Here is an 18142-nt window from a genome sequence, read left to right on the forward strand (position 1 = left end):
CTTACCTGGTGTTGGCATCGAAGCTGAGGGAGAGGGGCTACGTCCGGACCTGGGAGCAGGTCCGGACAAAATTTAAGAGGGTGAAGCTGGACTTCCTCAACAGTCTTGAACAGTGGGGGGGGGGGGTCCCGCAGCCAAGTGGGAGAACGGTCTTCCACGACCAGATGGTCAAAATATGGGAGAAGGCTGGGAAGCCCCCCCTGGAAATGAGGAGGCATATGGGTGAGTGCTGCCCTCGTTGTGTTTTACCCTTAAACATGCATGGAATGACTAGCTGCCTCTTTCCCCTACTGTCCCCAATGAAATTCGAGAAAGTATTTAGATGCTGTCAACCCCCTCTGACTTAGCCCGCCAGTACTGTAGAACCACTTTGGTTATGCGCTTTGACTCTAATTGTGGTGTGGCCACCAGCTGTGTTTCATCTCTGGTTTGTTTGCTCTTACTTATGATTTCTCTTTTTCTTTGCCCAGCTACACAATCACCATCCAAGCTGGCAAAAGCACCTGAGCGTGAGGAGGGGGAGGAAGAGGGACCTTCCACCTCAGGACAGGCTGCAGGTGAGAGTTTTATGTCTTTGAGGGAGACCCATGTGTGTGTACCCCCATGGAGCCATATGGGAGCCTGCTGTGATGCTTCCATTTGAAGTGTGATTAAATTCTTTGTTTGATTTCTATAGCAGAAACTATGGAGGCAAGGATGCGTGCCATGGAGGCCAGGGTGACTTCCTTAGAGGCTGAAGTGGCAGACTTAAAAGGGGAGATTGAGCGGCAAAGGCAGCAGAGGGAGGCGGAAGAACGTAGGTTATGTTCCCCACTGCCCAACTCTTCTCACACTGTGGCTAAGGCCACTAAAAAGTGTATCCATGTAAACTCCAGGTTGGAAAATATGTTTGGCACTAATGTGTACTTTTTCTCCCTCCCCAAACAGTTAAGAAGAAGGAGGACGAAGACCTCTTCCGCCGCAAAGTCAGGGGGACCATGGGACGGTTGTGCAGGAGAGTGAGGGAGATGGAAGGGGCTGGTGAGGGGGGCAGTGGGACCTGAGTGTTGTTTTCTGTTTGTGTTTTGGGGTGGGGGTTGTTGGGGGGGTTCCCAGTTACTTTGCCCATTTTTCTATCCCTGTTAAATATTTGAATTTGTTAAAAAAAAGTTGGCTTTCTTGGAGGGTGGGGGTGGTGGTGGGGGGGTCCAAGTTACATTCCCTTATTTTTTTCCCCTGTTGAACTGTTTTTGAAAATAAAATCTTGTTGCAAATTTTCTGAAAGACTCCAGTGTGACTCCTTACACTCGCACACCTTTCACCCCAAACTCCTAAAACACCTTTAACCTTTAAAACACCCTCCAACCACCAACCCACACAACGGTACCAGAATAGGCACAATCACTAGAGAGGGTACACAGAGACAGAGTCAAAAATATAAACTTTATTTAACAGACAACAGCAAACACAGATAACGTTAAATAGACAAACTGGGCCAAACTAGGAGGGGGAGAACTTGTCTGCGGGTTTAACTATTCTCTTCCCGAGAACAGTCCTCCTTCTCGTTTGGGTCGAGGCATTCTGAGACGGGGTGGGTGGGGTGGGTGCTGGAGGTGGTGGGGGAGGTGTGTGGGGGGGGGACGTGTACGGTAATCTGAGGAGGGTTGGCCGTCTCCATAACCGCGACCGCCCTCTCCATCAGCCTCCTTATCAGTCGAACCTCCTCCACGCTTTCGCGTAGGGATTGGTTCGACTCCCTAAGGATAGCACGAAATTTTTTTCCCTCCTGGGCCACGAGGGAGAGCATGGCCTGGTCTGCGGCAGCGGCACGCCTGGACTCCTCCTGGCAGTGCTCGAGGATCCTTTCTCCCACACTAGTTAAGACGGAGACGCGCCGCAGCCTGCCGCGTTCCCTCGCCAGCCTCTCCTCTGCTTGGAGAGCACCTCTAGGTGGTGAGCCGGCTGGCTCATCGTCTTCTGAAAGGACCTCTGTTGGCAAAAAAAGAGAAACAGAACTGTTAGTAACATCGAGACAGTCAAAACCCACCCTGGTGCACATGGTGGCCTTTCTTGGTTACATATTGTTAAACCAAGACTCAAAACAATGCCCGGGGAGCACATGGTTGGTGTTTTTTTGCCCATGGTGGCCTTTCTTGTTTACATATAGTTAAACCAAGACTCAGAACAATGCCAGGGGAGCACAAAAATGAAAAGGAAGCACACGGTTAGTGGCTTGCGACATTGTCCTGCAGCCATGGCTCGAAAGGAACAGTTCATGCACGCTCACCATCTTGTATCTGTATACGCCTGCGCAGGGCAGGAGGTCCAGCCACCCCACGCTCCTCCTCCTCCTGCGTCCCGGATATGAAATCTGAAAAAAGGGAAAAAAGAACATGATTTAGGACCAAAGTGTGGCAAAGCAAGCCTTAAACCCTAAAGCAGCAACGTTGAAGGACTCTCTTCTGTCTCTTAGCAGTGCTGCTGCCCTGCACAAACAGAAAAGCACAAAGCAGTTAAACCCCCCCCCCCTTATTGCAACTGATACTTACCAACATTTGTTGACGCCCCAGAATCACTGTCCTCTGCCACCGCTGCTGGGGACTCGAGGACCACCGTCCCAGGCATCTGTGTCTCTGTGGACAAGAGCAGAAAATAGTGAAAAAGGAGCAAGCATACAACCTGAACCACACAGCAAGCTCCCAAAGTAGTGGTTAAAGCACTGCAGAAGGCCTATGGCTGAGGCATGCTGCAAAACTGTTTGGGTTGTTGGTTAAACACAACCGTTTTAAAAAGCCACCAAAAGCAATCCACAAACATCCTAGCATTTTATGCGTTGCAACGAACACAAGGCATACAATAGTGAAAAAGGAGCAAGCATACAACCAGAACCACACAGCAAGCTCCCAAAGTAGTGGCTAAAGCACTGCAGAAGGCCTATGGCCGAGGCATGCTGCAAAACTGTTTGGGTTGTTGGTTAAACACAACCGTTTTAAAAAGCCACCAAAAGCAATCCACAAACATCCTAGCATATTATGCGTTGCAACGAACACACGAGAAAACGATTCCCAAACGTCAGAACACACATTTGCTCAAAATGAAATATAAAATAAAAATAAAATTACTTACCGGAGGCAAGGGGCGTTTGCTGAGGAACCTCCTCTGGCTCCCCAGGAGCGATGGCCATCAGGTCCAGCGTGACCATGTCCGCGGCTCGTTGCTGGACGGGGGGTGGAGGCCGAAAGCTGGACGAGGTGCCCTCGCCGGGATCCTCCTCAGCGGGTGGTTCCTCGACCGGGGCAGCCGGCTTCCGAACCACCTTAAGGCTCCTCCCGACGCGCTTCGGCCTGCCGGCTCCTTCCCCGTCGCCGTACAGCGGGCGCTGCTCCTCAAAGTAGGGGCAGGTCACCTTCTCGTTGCCGGAACCCTTATTATGGTTCACGGCACGCATATACTCCGCCCGCATTGTTTTAGTTTTGGACCGGCATTCAAGGCCGGTCCTGTTGTAGCCCAGGGCACTCATCTTGATGGCCACTTGTTCGAAGACCTCCCTATTCCTGTGCGAGGACTGGAAGGCGTCCTGGATTTTCTCTTCCGAGAAAATCGCGATCAGGTCCCTGATCTCCGCGTCCCTCCAAGTTGGCCCACGGCCGGTTGCAGGGACGGACGACGCTTGCGAAGAAGATTCCATGGTGCCTTCGCTAGTAGCTGAGCAAAATGGAGGTGCGAGGTGCAGGGTGCAATGGATCATATACCTTCCCGCACACAAAGACAAAGGGACTAGCCGGCTCCTGATTGGTGGAGGGCAGTAGGGGACACGCACATTGGCCACATGAGGTCACATGTCACGTTCAAAACTCCTCGCGCGGGAACAGGATCTGCTCCTAATGGCCAGATTAGCGCCCTTGTTGTTTAACTTCTCGCATGCGCTGATTCGTCCACACGCGAGAAGAGCAGTTTGAACATGCAGCGGGAGCCATTTTACTGAAATGTCCGCCATTACAAAAACGCATGCCGGTGTAAAACCGAGAGCAAGTGCAGCGGTACGCGACAGTTCCCCAATAATATTCACCAACCAAAGCATAAATCAATGACATGTAACTGGCGAACGTTCGTTGGCACGGTCAGCGTAAAGTTTTTTAAAATGAACGGTGGACGGCGACTCCGCTTGCCGGAGGTCTAGCCGCCGATGGACGGGGTTGTCCGCACCCAAGCACAACCACGCACCCGGAACTACACAAAGACCCACTACACATAAACCGCCCCTCATGCTAGAATCATTTCTATTGAACCCCTCTAAGCTAAACAGGAGACTGCGAGCGGCGAACGTTCGTTGGCACGCTCAGCGGAAAGTTTTTTAAAATGAACGGCGGACGGCAACTCTGCTTGCCGGAGGTCTAGCCGCCGATGGAAGGGGTTGTCCGCACCCAAGCACAACCACGCACCCGGAACCACACAAAGACCCACTACACATAAACCGCCCCTCATGGTATCACCTCGAATCATATCTATTGAACCCCACTAATCTAAACAGGAGACTGCGAGCGGCGAACGTTCGTTGGCACGCTCAGAGGAAAGTTTTTTAAAATGCTCCCCGTACGTTGACTCCGCTAGTACTGGCCGAAGGTAGACGGGGTTTTAAGCTTTGGGCAAATGTTTGTAATGTGACGGTGTGTGCCACTGTGCTTTTGAAAAACTCTTGTGGTGTCCGGGCAGAATTTCCGAAAGTGATCGTGCTTGAAAGCCAGTCGCTGTCTCGTTGCCTCGTAGATCCCCGCTCGCTCGGAGAAAAAAAATGGCGGACAGTTCGCCGGAAGTTAGGAGGAAAGGCTCGGGAGGAGGGACTTTGAAGAACCCGCAACAATGGTAACGCACAAGTCTGTGGCGCTATTGTCGCAGATTGGTTGCAGGAGTGTATCGCTATCCGGAGGGTGAATCCACTTTTCTGGATTCCCCTGAAAGCGCTACAACGAAGCGCTTTTTGCGGGTCGGTTGCAGGACTGTTGCAGATTGTGTACGACGTCGTGGGTTATGGCAAATTAGTAGCGTTTCCAATTGGCAACCATCCTGCTACTTTGAAGCCGTGCGAAATGGCCCAGGGTTTCTCCACCGCCAGATGATTGGCATTCCTGTGCTATCTAGAAATAGCTTTCTTTCAGGAGATTTTTCTACATTAGGGGTCCCTCACTTTTTCAGCACATGGGCACTTTGGAATTCTGATAGAGCATGGTAGGCATAGGCACCAAATGGCTTTCAGACAATACCTGGTGCAGGAAGCGGAGCCAGCCACAAAATGCCTGCCACAGCTAACCTTCAAGCACAGAGTGAAGATCTTTGAATTGTAGCAGCAGCAGCAGCTCCTGACAAAGCAACACCTTTAAAAAAATGCTCAGCCAATCAAATCTAAAAATGGCCAGCCAGAGCTCCACTTGGCCCAGCCCACGTCCCTGAAACTCTCTGTGAGCACCAGGAAAGGTGTTGGTGGGCACCATGGTGGGCACCAACAGGCAGTATTTCTGGGAACTCTGGTCTACTTGGCTCACTCAAAATTTGGAGAGCCAGATGTGGAGATTTGGATTGAGCTGCTAAATTGTATAGTAGATGAGAGACTGTGCCTCCAGCGGTACAAAGACCCAGAGACGCTAACCCATATATTATTGGAAAGCCCAAAATTTCCTCATTATTGATTCTTGCTAGCTGACCATTTGTAGAAATTAAGTATCCTTGTGTAGACAAGAAACATTGGATAAAGATTATGTTAAGCAAGACAGATCTTACACCTGTCAGGACAGTTGCCTCCATCCTGTCGGCCGTTCTAAAAGGCAACCTTTTGGCCATGAGCTCTGTAAAATGTTAATGAAAATATGAATATTAATGTCTTTGTTCTGACTTGAGTAGCATTCTGGGGAGACCTGATGGTTGAGATTGGCACTATGTGGAAAGCTTAGGCCTCTCAGCTTAATGGGCCTTACAGAGCTGTAGTTACGAGATCACCTCAGAAAAAGTTGGATACAGACAGAACAAATCCATTATTTTGTAAAGACAGGTGTTTATTTCTGGGGAAGTTTTGTCACAAACATTTCAGAAGATTTTAGAATTCACTTCATATGGGCCAGGGAGGGGGAATGGAATAAGCTGCTGCTGGTCACAACGTTCAAAATAAAATATTTGTGGCCAGTGCCAGAATCCATCTGCTGGGGAATTTTAAGTATGGTAGGACGATCCCACAATGTTGTGAATCTATATGTATATACAAATTGGGGGGGGGGGGGAGCGAAAAGGTCATCTCTCTGGAGAGACTCTCTCTGGAGAGGATGTGACGTTAAAGGCCATTGTTGCTGGGCCTTCTGGTAACCCTTGGCAACAGCCATTCCCTTAGCAGCTGTCAGGTATTGATTGGAAGGGATAATGTAGGTTCTGCTCTTTAAAAATGACCCCCACCAGATATTTGCACAACAAAATACAAGAGACCAGTTTCCATCCTGGATACGAGATTGCCAAAGCATGTCTTTTATGGGAGGGGAAGAAACAGTTTCCCTAAACACACAAAGGAGGGCAAGGTAGTATAATCTTATAATATTATTTGAATACTCTCTTGGAGTTGGAAAATACCCCCAACACACACAAACACATAGGTGTGGTTTTGTTCTCCATTAGGGAAGAACCATTGGAGCTCACAGGAAGATATTTGTTTTCATAATAACATCAAGAAATCCACCGACAGATACCCTCCAAACTCTGAAAAAACCCATAACGAATGAATATCAGGAAACAGCTTTTAATATGTTGTTTATTGTTATTATATTTTACTACTAGAAATAAATCCCATTACTACTAGAAATATACCCCTAGTATATTTTACTACTAGAAATAAAGCCCGCGATGCAACCAGATTGCCCCTGGCCCTGCTGGGAGGGGCTGCCCAGATTTTGGGCCCACCTACCACTTACCCTTTCATTGTTAACAGTGCAAGCTGTTACAGATGTGTGTTTTTAGAATACTATTAATTGCCCCAAGCGGGCAGGATGGGGCTGTATGCCAATAAGATATTTATTTATTTTATTTAAATTATGAGTAATATATATACAAGAGAACCTGTGCATGGTATTGTATCATTTAGGGCATCTATGACTGCAGCCCCCTTAAATTAAAACTGAGTTTATACAGAGGTTGAGTGAAGATTTCCACGTGAAATAAAGAAAATTCACACTTCTGCAATCACAAATAGTAAATGAAAAAATGAAGATTGTAATCCTGAGAGAACATAACTTGGGAGTCAGCACCACAAAATAAAATGAGACTTGTTTCCAAGAGGGATACAGAGGATTGCACTGTAAGTATGCGAACAGTGTGATCCTAAGCAGAGTTATACCCTTTGAATCCCACTAACTTCAGTGGACATTGTTGTTGTTGTTAGGTGCGAAGTTGTGTCCGACCAATCGCAACCCATGGATAATGAACCTCCAGGCCTTCCTGTCCTCTTATGATTCCCCAGAGTCCACTCTATGTCAGTGAACATAGAAGGGAGTAACTATGTTTAGGACTGTAAAATACATAGCTTTACATAGAACTTGAGAAAAGTAACAGCAAGGTAGAAAATGTCGCTCCATCTTAGGTTAGGATAATCCAGAGGTAGGAGGACTATAAAGGGGAGGGGAGGGGAGGGTCTAGCCACCCGTATTGTAGATTATATGTAACTAGTAATTAAGGCCCGCTGTTAAAAAAAATACAGCGGGCGCTAGCCGTTCCCAACCGCCCTGGCAGCCGCCTCGGGCTCTCAGGTGCCTGGGAAGGGCTGTCTCCCAACCTCCCCAGACTAAAGCCTTCCCGGGCGCCGGGGAGCGGGGTCGCCGGTTCAGAGAGTTGCCATGTACTATTTTCCATGAGAGAAAAGCCTATCTTATCAGAGCCTGAATAAAGGATAGGCCTTTCCCATGTATTTCAGCAGAAGGGTGCAGTGTTATATATTATATCAGCCTAGCTAAAACAATTTCCAAATAACTGTTAACAGCATGTGTGGGGAGCAATGGTGCCTAGGAAGATAATGAAACTTGCTGATGAAGAAACTCCCTCAGTGAAACCTCTCGGTCTGCCTTCATTAATCTGTGATAATCAGACTTATTTGCAGAGGTTAACAACAGTGGTGCATGGTAATTAACTCAGTGTGCCTTACAGCTGTAGTCAGAGAAACCTCCCCCCCCCCCCACCCCCAGCATATGTGTTCTTCTGAAAAGCTGAAAAGGGGATTTGCTGATTCCTGGGCCTGAAAATACCAGCAAGTTGTTTTTTTAATTGTAAAAGGCTTTGCTTGGTCCATTTTCTCCTCCCACTCTGTCCTTTTCCAGATTCACCTCTGTCAAGCAGCTCACCTTCCTTTGCTTCATTTTGACAGGTTCCCTAAAATGCTTTACTGGCATGGGGCAAGGGAAGACTTGGTCGGGGTTATTAATATCTGGAGATTTTGGCTTTGGAGTCTGAGAAGGGAAGGGGATGGGGAGGTCTTGGGTGGGATGCAATGTCATAGAGTCCAGCTTTCAAAGCAGCCATTTTATCCACTGGATATACAGAGGTTGAGTGAAGATTCCACCAGATAGTTATGAAAATCACAAGATGTATTTGTGAGTCCTGTTGACCCTGGAAAAAGACATTCTAAACAGTAAACAAGGCCGGGAGTTCTATTGCTCTTCATTTGTTTGCCAGAGGGCTCTTAACTTTTGCAGCGTTCATTTTATCAGCCAGTGATTGTAACTCTATGAAAATTTCCACCAGGCAAGAAAAGATAACCTGCAAAGAAAGAATCTTATGGAGGTTTTTTGTGAAGTGTGTGGACTAAGGAATTTGGAGGCTATTATTGATGGGTATTAATGTAACGAAAAGTTATTTGTCAATACATGCTATATGTTTTGAATTAGATTTTCCACTTTTTGAATACAGCATTTTGTATATTTCCAGAGTGCAGCCTCCAAGAGGAGCTTGTAGACCTCCCAGAATTACAACTGATCTGCAGATGACAAAGACCAGTTCCCCTATTGGGGGGAGAGGGACAGCAGTTTAAGAGGGTGACTTCCATGGCACAGCCTCCCTATTGAGATCCATCCTCTTCCTTAACCCTGCCCTCCCCAGGCTCCACACCTGAAACCTCCAGGAAGTTGGTAACCCTGTTTTACATGGCATTTCATTATTGGCAACTGCAGACCTGAAAACAATTGCTTATAATCTCTCTCTGTGCCTCTGGCATTTTTCTGTGATGGCTTCCTAAATCCATAGTTTGGTACTTTTTTGTTCATGCCAAAAAGACTGAATATTCTGTCAGCCCAAACTCTGGCAACAGATACATACCCTGAATTTATGCTTTGACTATGGGGACCATATTCGGTGCCCTGTCTTGTGGTTGCAGCCGACCGGGTTCCAGGCAAAGCAGATGAACCAACAAAATATGCAGTAAACTTTTTAAAACATCTCCTTCGTTCAGAACTCAGATTTGTCCAGCCACCACAAAGACCCACACTTTGGCACTACACTAGTTCCTGGCAGGTAGGGTTGCCAGTTCTGAGCTGGGAAAGACCTGGAGATTTTGTGGTGAAGCCTGAAAAAGGAAAGATGTCATAGTCCCACTGTATACCGAATTGGTCAGACCGCACCAGGAGGTCTGTTTGCACTTGGAGGCCTCACTTCAAGCCTTCGGGGGGAGGCGGGGTATAAATATAAATATAATAATATATAATAATATATATAATAATAATAATAATAAAAAGGACATGGACAAAATGGAGGGGGGGCAGAGGAAAGTGACAGGGACCAAGCCCTGTCAGGAAAGGCAGAGGGACTTGAGAACATTCAGCCTGGAGAAAAGCAGGTTGAGAGGGGACAGGATTGCTGTTTTTAAGTATTTGAAAGGTTGTCACTTGGAGGAGGACAGGGAAAGGTTCCTATTGGCAGAAGAGGATAGGACCACAGTAATGGGTTTAAACTACATGTCGAACAGTATTAGCTTGATATCAGGGGAAAATGTTTACACAGTCAGGGAACTTCAGCAGTGGATTTGGTTGCCTACGGAGGTGGGGAGCTCCTCCTCACTGGCGATCTGAACAAAATGGCTCTTTTTGAAGCTGGATTGTATGACATTGTACCCCACGGAAGTTCCTCCCCTCCTGTCGTGGTTCGGTCCTTGGTGGCTTGGGAACGGGACCGAACCCCGCCATCAGAGGCGCCCGCGATCACGGAGGTAGGGCATGGTGATCATAGGCAAGCCAGCAGCTGGGCGCCCCACCCGATCGTTGAGGTGGCAATGGCCGCTAAAGAACCTCAATGTCCTCCTCCACCTTTTGACAAGGGCCCGGAGATGGCCCTTTGTTCCAGGAAAATGGGCCATCAGGAACCCCGGAAAACCTCGCATATGTGCATGAGTCATGATTGTATCAGCATGTTCCCTCCGCAAGTACTGGGTGGGGCAATACAGCCTAAGGAGGTGGGTTTTGTATAAAAGGGAGCTTCCACCTGGAGTTCGGTGGAAGCTCTTACTCCATACCAGCGGACTCCACGTTGCTGAAATAAAGCTTGTTCCTGTTGTATCGTTCACCAGGCCTGGCGTGACGTTTTCTTCAAAGGGGCACCCTGTTTTTTTCAGTTAGCAAGCGGGTTCCCGACATCGTAAGAGCTTCCCACCGAACTCCAGGGTCGGCATCGCATCCGAGCGCTTATCGGGACGGATCCAGAGATGGCGTTTTCAAGCAACGGGGCGGTCTCGACCCCCACGAACCCCGGGAACATGAGTTTAATGTCCCCGGGAGATTTCCTCCGAAAATCGGGGGCCCAGGAGCAGCTGTCCGGGACCCCGAGACCCTCGGCAGCGGCGGCCAAGGGAAGGCGCCGGGCCATGGGTTTCCCAAGCACGGCGGGGAGCGCGCCGAGGTCTGGGGGGTTGGCCCCAACCTGGGACACCCAGCTGAGGCAGGCGCTTCGCCCGGTAGGACCTGAGGAATCCCTAGAGGACCTGCGGCGGGCCATGGCGGACTTGGCCAGGCGCTTGCAGGCAGCTGAAGCCCGTGAGCAAGCTCGGGCCGGGCCCGGAGGGACTGGTAATACAACGGCGGAGGGGATCGCGTCGAGTGAGGACGTCTCCAGCGACGAGGACGAGCCCGGTACTGGTGAGCGGGCCCCGGACCCCGACCCGGAGCAGTTTTCAGTCCCGAGTAGGCGAGACAGCCAGCGGAGAGGCGAGATAGCAGAGGATCTCGGGGGAGCGGGTGAGCCGACGGGGCGGCGAGAGCCGGACCAACGCAGGAGCGACGTGCAAGGCAGGGAGCGGCACGGCGTCGTTGGGCAAGTTGGTAGCCGGTGGAGCGGAGCAGGACGAGACGGCGGACGCCGAGAATCCCGGATCCGGAGGGGGTCGGACTACTCTCCAAAACGTTCCCCCCCAGAGCTTAAGGCGCGTTTCGACGGGACGCCGGACGACCTCCCGCAGTTCCTCCTCCACGCGCTGACGCATGCCCGGAGGTATGGAGACCGGTATGAGGACTCCGAGGACTTGGTCTGGGGGGTGGCCTCGTGTCTCCAGGGCAAGGCGGGTCAGTGGTACCTAGGGTTGGCCGAGCGCGGCGACCCGGCAACTCGGGACCTGCAGGACTTCGTGGTCGCGCTCCGCCGACGATTCCAGGACCCCCAGGCTGAGGACAAGGCAAAGAGTCGGATCAAGGGACTTCGACAGGGTACTAGGGGGGTTATGGACTATATAGACATTTTCCGGAGGGAAGCAGGCAAGGTGTTCTCCTGGAACGAGGAGACCCAAATCGAGTACTTCCGGGAGGGCCTTAACCCGAAGCTCAGGGAATGGGCCGTGATCAAGGGGACGGAAGAAGATCTGTCTACACTGGAGGGGTGGTGTTTTGTGGTCGCCAAGCTGGAAGCCAGCCTGGGTTGGGCCGCCGCACCCCCCCGGGAGGCCAAAGGCGGGTCAGCCGAGGCGCCGAGACCGGGCCCCGACAACTCTCGCCCCAAACGACCCCCGAACCCCGAGCGGGAAAGGAGACGCCGGGAAGGTCTGTGCCTGAAATGCGGGGGGTCAGGACATTTCGCAGCAGCGTGCCAACGGCAAGGGGGGGAGGACCGCGGGCTCTCCCAGGGGGGAGGTGCGACACGCCCCCAGCAGGCACGCCGGGCGGAGGACCTCCGCAACGAACCGGGAAGCGCCCAGGCGACGGGAAACGGCCAGGACCTGCTGTAGACGGCGCCGGGCAGCAGGTCCCGCGGTGCGAGGGAAAACCCCTACAGCATGAGGCGCGACCTCCGAACGTGGTAATTTTAGAGCTCCGGAACCCGGAGAACGGACTAAGTTGGGTGGGGGAGGCTCTTTTGGACTCTGGATGCGACCACAGCATGGTCCACCCCCAGATAGCCCGGGCTTTGGGGCTACCGAAGCGCATTCGGAAGGTTCCCCTGGTTTTCGTCCAGATGGACGGCAGCCCGATTCAGGGGGGACCTTTCGGGGAGGAGGTGGGTCCTATCGCCATCCACATAGGGGACCACCAAGAGCTGCGGTGGCTGATCCAGGTCCCCGTAGCGGGATATCGGGCGGTGTTGGGCCTGGATTGGCTGAAGGAACACAACCCCGTGGTGGACTGGCGGGCGGGGACCCTGAAGTTCGACTTGACGGTGGGTGCACGGCATCGGGTCCCCCACGAGAATTCCAGCCACAAGAGGACGGCGGCGCGTCCCAGGGGAGCGGCGGCGGCGCAGCAGGAGAAACCAGAGCCCGAGGTCCCGCCAGAGTACCGAGACCTCGCAGCCGTTTTCAGCGAGCGGGAAGCGGACGAGCTACCCCCACACCGCCGCACGGACTGCGCTATCAACATCCCAGAGGGGGCGGTACTACCCAAAGGGCGCATCTACAAGATGAGTGAGGGTGAGCTCAAGGACCTCCGGGAGTTTTTTGGGTAAAAATCTGGCCCGAGGTTTCATCCGGCCCGCTTCCAGTCCCATGGGAGCTCCAGTCTTGTTCGTCCGGAAAAAGGATGGGTCCCGACGGCTGTGCCAGGACTACCGGGGCCTCAACGCCATCGCAGCGGGGAACGCTTACCCCCTCCCGCTGATCCCGGATTTGCTGGCCCGGCTGGGCAAAGGGACTCTGTTCACTAAGCTGGACCTAAGGGAGGCGTACTACCGGGTACGCATCCGGGAGGGGGATGAGTGGAAAACAGCGTTTAACTGTCAATTGGGACAATTCGAATTTAAAGTGATGCCGTTCGGTTTAAGCGGGGCACCTGGGGTTTTCATGAGTCTAATTAATGAGGTGTTGCAGGACCTTCTGTTTCAGGGGGTGGTGGTTTATTTGGATGACGTCCTGATCTACAGCCAAGATCCCCAAGAGCACGTGACCCTGGTGAGGGAGGTGTTAAAGCGCCTGCTGGCAAACCACCTATACGTGAAGCTGGCTAAGTGCGAATTCCACCGTCCCTCCCTGGACTATTTGGGCTACCGCATCTCAGCCCAGGGCATAGCTATGGACCCCGAGAAGGTGCAGGCGGTGCTGGCCTGGGAAAGGCCCCGCACCCGGAAACAGCTACAAAGCTTCCTGGGGTTTGCTAACTTTTTTAGAGGCTTCATCCCCAGATACTCCTCCGTAGTGGCTCCCCTCACGGACTTGCTAGGTACCAAGGGGAGAGGTCCTCGCGCCACGCGGCCCAGCGCAGCGCTCGGCTGGAATGAGAAATCGGAGGCAGCGTTCCTGGCCCTCAAGCAAGCTTTCGCGTCTGAGCCCACGCTACTGCACGTCGACCCAACCCAGCCGATGGTGGTACAAGTCGACGCCAGCGACGCAGCAGCCGGGGCGGTTCTCCTGCAGCGAGACAAGGCGGGACAGCTGAGGCCGGCGGCCTACCTCTCACGAAAATTCGCCGAAACGGAGCGGAACTGGTCTACCTGGGAGAAGGAGGCGTTTGCGATTAAGTTCGCCCTCACCGAATGGCGGCATTGGCTGGAGGAAACAGAGGAGCCGTTCGAGGTCTGGACAGATCACAAGAATCTGGAGGCGCTCCGGCAACCGCGATCCCTGAACGCCAAGCAGATGAGGTGGGCGGAGTTCTTTTCACGGTACAATTTCAAGCTTGGTCACATCCCCGGCAAAGAGAATTTCCTCGCGGACGCCCTCTCCCGTCTGCCGCATTATGGGGAGGGGTACGCTCCCTGCACCAGGTCCGTGTTTGGTGAGGAGCAGCTGGGACGGGGGGTCGTCACTAGGCGTCGGGCCAGGGAGGAATGGGAGCCCGACCCGGCGACCGCCCCGCTCCGAGACCGCCTAGTGGCAGCCTACGGGACAGACGAGGAGCTGGCTGAGCTCCGGGACTCTTTGATTTTGGACTCCGGTCTCTGGCGGAGGGGGGAGGCTGTCTACGTCCCGGAAGGGCTACGACGGGAAGCCCTCAGCCTCTGCCACGATGCTAAGACCGCCGGGCACTTCGGTTTCGTAAAATCCTGGAAGTTGGCCCGGCGGCGGTTTTGGTGGCCCAGTCTGCGGCGGGACACAAAAGCTTACGTCAGTGGTTGTCCTGTCTGCCTGACCTGCAAGCCGGGGGTTGGCAAGCCGAAAGGTCTGCTGCACCCGCTCGAGGTCCCGACCCGGCCGTGGTCAGTGATCTCCATGGACTTTATAACAGACTTGCCTCCCAGCAAGGGGAAAACGGTGATCTGGGTGGTGGTAGATCTATTTTCCAAACAGGCCCATTTCATTCCTTGCGCCAGTGTCCCCAGTGCTTCACAGTTGGCTCGGATGTTCCTGGATCACGTTTTCCGACTGCACGGGCTGCCGGACAAGGTGATTTCCGATCGGGGCTCACAATTCGTGTCCCGGTTTTGGCAAGCTTTCCTGCGCCTGTTAGACATCGAGCAAGGGCTGAGCTCCGCTTACCACCCCCAGACGGACGGGCAGACCGAGCGGGTTAATCAAGTACTGGAGCAGTACTTGCGGTGTTTCGGTTCCTATCATCAAGACACCTGGGTGCCCCTGCTCCCCCTGGCCGAGTTCGCGTACAACAACGCAGACCACAGCAGCACGGAGATGTCGCCTTTTGCCGTCGTCTACGGGACAGACCTGAGACACTTCCCGGAGCTTGGAGAGGTCCCCGCCCGGGAATCGGCCGACCTTCGCGAGTGGGGGAAGCGTGCCGGGAGCTGCTGGAAGTCGCTGCAGGAGCAGCTCCACAAAGTCAAGGCAGCGCAGAAAGAGGACGCCGACCGGAAGAGACGACCAGCTGAGGAGATCCGACCGGGGGATCGAGTTTACCTTTCCACCCGGAACCTACGGTTGAATTTGCCCAGCAAGAAGCTAGGCCCTCGGTTTTTGGGGCCTTTCGAGGTCTTGGCCCCGATCAACGAAGTGTCGGTCAAGCTCAAGCTCCCCAAGAACCTCCGGCACATCCATCCCGTCTTTCACGTGAGCCTTCTAAAAAAAACTCCGGACGGTGACGTTTGGCACCCCGTGTTTTCCCCGCCAGCGCCCGAGGTCCTGCCGGGGGGGGAGCACCACGAGGTGGCGGATATCCTGGACTCTAGACTCCACAGGGGGAAGTTGCAGTACCTCGTGGAATGGAAGGACTTCGCTTTGGGGGACCGGGAATGGGTCTGGGCAGCGGACGTCCTTGCGCCCCGACTCACTGAACGTTTCCACAAGCGGTATCCTGGCCGTCCCGGGGGGTTGGAGAATGGACCTTTGGGGGGGCAGAATGTCGTGGTTCGGTCCTTGGTGGCTTGGGAACGGGACCGAACCCCGCCATCAGAGGCGCCCGCGATCACGGAGGTAGGGCATGGTGATCATAGGCAAGCCAGCAGCTGGGCGCCCCACCCGATCGTTGAGGTGGCAATGGCCGCTAAAGAACCTCAATGTCCTCCTCCACCTTTTGACAAGGGCCCGGAGATGGCCCTTTGTTCCAGGAAAATGGGCCATCAGGAACCCCGGAAAACCTCGCATATGTGCATGAGTCATGATTGTATCAGCATGTTCCCTCCGCAAGTACTGGGTGGGGCAATACAGCCTAAGGAGGTGGGTTTTGTATAAAAGGGAGCTTCCACCTGGAGTTCGGTGGAAGCTCTTACTCCATACCAGCGGACTCCACGTTGCTGAAATAAAGCTTGTTCCTGTTGTATCGTTCACCAGGCCTGGCGTGACGTTTTCTTCAAAGGGGCACCCTGTTTTTTCAGTTAGCAAGCGGGTTCCCGACACCTCCTCAACTCATAGAACCATAGAACTGGAAGGGGCCATTCAGAACTGTCACTTGGTTTTGTTTTTGTCTGTGCATTCCCCCCCCTCTTTTTTTGGGGGGGGGGCTTCTACCAGGAGGAAGTTGGCAGCCCTACTGACAAGTTAATCTCAACGGTATGGATTGATTTGTCAGGAAAGGGCCATTGAGTGGGTTCTACCTTGTGGATAGAGGGTTTGACTAGATGGCCCTTCTGTCAACCAGGGCCAGTTCCAAGTTTTGTTGGGCTCCAGGGAGAGGGTTTTCATCTCCTTCTACCCCTCATGCTCACCCCCATGCACCCCCAACCTGCCTGGGCATCCTTCCCTTGCCACAGCCACCTGCTTGCCCTTTCCACAATAGCACTGAGAGGTGTGTGGAGTTGGGAGGGCCCCTGCAGTCACTGACACTGTCCTCGCACACTTCCTGGGCAGCCTGGGTGGCCCTGAGCACCGGAAGAGAAGTGCTGGCAAGCAATTGGGCAAGAGAAGGGCAGGCAGGCAGGCAGGCAGAGGAGGCTTGTGGGCAGGAGACTACAGCCCTGATAGAAGCCCTGGAAGATGCCCCACCTGGCAGTATGGTGACACTGGCCCTGCTATCACAGAAAGATTCTGTGACCACACCTACCACACAAAATCTCCTCAACTTGTGAGCTGGGTTTGATTCCCCGCTCCTCCACAGGCAGCCAGCTGGGTGACCTTGGGTCAGTCACAGTCCTGTTAGAGCTGTTCTTATGGAGCAGTTCTGTCAGAGCACTCTCAGCCCTACCTACTTCACAGAGTATCAGTTGTGTAGAGAGGAAGGGAAGATTATTGGAAGCCTGTTTGAGACTCCTTCAGGTTGTGAAAAGCGGGGTATAAAAACCAATTGAAGAGCCTCTTGTGGCGCAGAGTGGTAAGGCAGCCGCCTGAAAGCTTTGCCCATGAGGTTGGGAGTTCGATCCCAGCAGCCGGCTCAAGGTTGACTCAGCCTTCCATCCTTCCGAGGTCGGTAAAATGAGGACCCAGCTTGCTGCTGGGGGGTAAACGGTCATGACTGGGGAAGGCACTGGCAAACCACCCCATATTGAGTCTGCCATGAAAACGCTAGAGGGCGTCACCCCAAGGGTCAGACATGACTCGGTGCTTGCACAGGGGATACCTTTACCTTTTTAAAAACCAATTCTTCTTCTTCAGTATCTCTGACCTGAAATTTTTTTCAGTCCATAAGCACCTTTAGATGTTAAAAACGAATTCTTGAATGCATTCAATCTCTTCACCATCATTTGCTATTGTGACATGTCTGGGTTTTTTTGCAGTTTTTTTTGTCTTTTTAGTGTTTAAGAAAAGGCCACATTTCTTACTTCATTGACCTTTTTAATCAGCAGTTCTAGGCCTTCCTGAGTTTCTGTCAGGAGGGTCGTGTCATCAGCATACTGGAGATTATTTATATTCCTTCCTCCAATCTTAATTCCTGTGTTCGATTCTTTGAGCTGAGTCTCTCTCAAAATGATTTCAGCATACAAGCTAAACAGGAAAGGGGAAAGGATACAACCTCGGCACACTCCTTCCTCTATTTTGAACCAGTCTGTGCCACCAAATGGTGTACTTACAGTAGCTTATGTGTTCGAGAAAGAAAAAAAAAGTTCCGCGTTAGACCTTTGAACTTCAACCTCTTTGGCTACACATACACACTCTCTCTCTGAAACACAATGGAAAAGAAAGGCAGAATCAAATCTCCCTCCCTCCCCTAAGCCTTCACTGACACAACATATGTACCCAACATATCTGTGATAAGGGAGAAAGGCTACTACATTGGTAAAACTGTGAATACTTGGCTTGGCTTTCTGACCAGAACAGTTTTTTGTTTGAAATTCAAAACATCCTCCTCTGTTTGTTAATTTTTGGGTACTCCCACCCCCCTCCCCCCGCCTACTTCACTTTGCTCTTTCCCGG

At 52.3% G+C, this 18142-nt stretch overlaps 1 long non-coding RNA gene across 1 annotated transcript; it reads left to right on the forward strand.

Moving 5' to 3' along the window:
- The first annotated feature begins 213 nt into the window (after positions 1–213).
- On the forward strand, positions 214–1018 carry LOC143828530 (uncharacterized). The gene is made up of 3 exons (XR_013227697.1): positions 214–557; positions 677–796; positions 928–1018. It is a non-coding gene; the product is annotated as an uncharacterized LOC143828530 (long non-coding RNA).
- The last annotated feature ends 17124 nt before the right edge of the window (positions 1019–18142 follow it).

This window comes from Paroedura picta, chromosome 2 (genome assembly GCF_049243985.1).
Source record: "Paroedura picta isolate Pp20150507F chromosome 2, Ppicta_v3.0, whole genome shotgun sequence".
NCBI classification, from domain to species: domain Eukaryota; kingdom Metazoa; phylum Chordata; class Lepidosauria; order Squamata; family Gekkonidae; genus Paroedura; species Paroedura picta.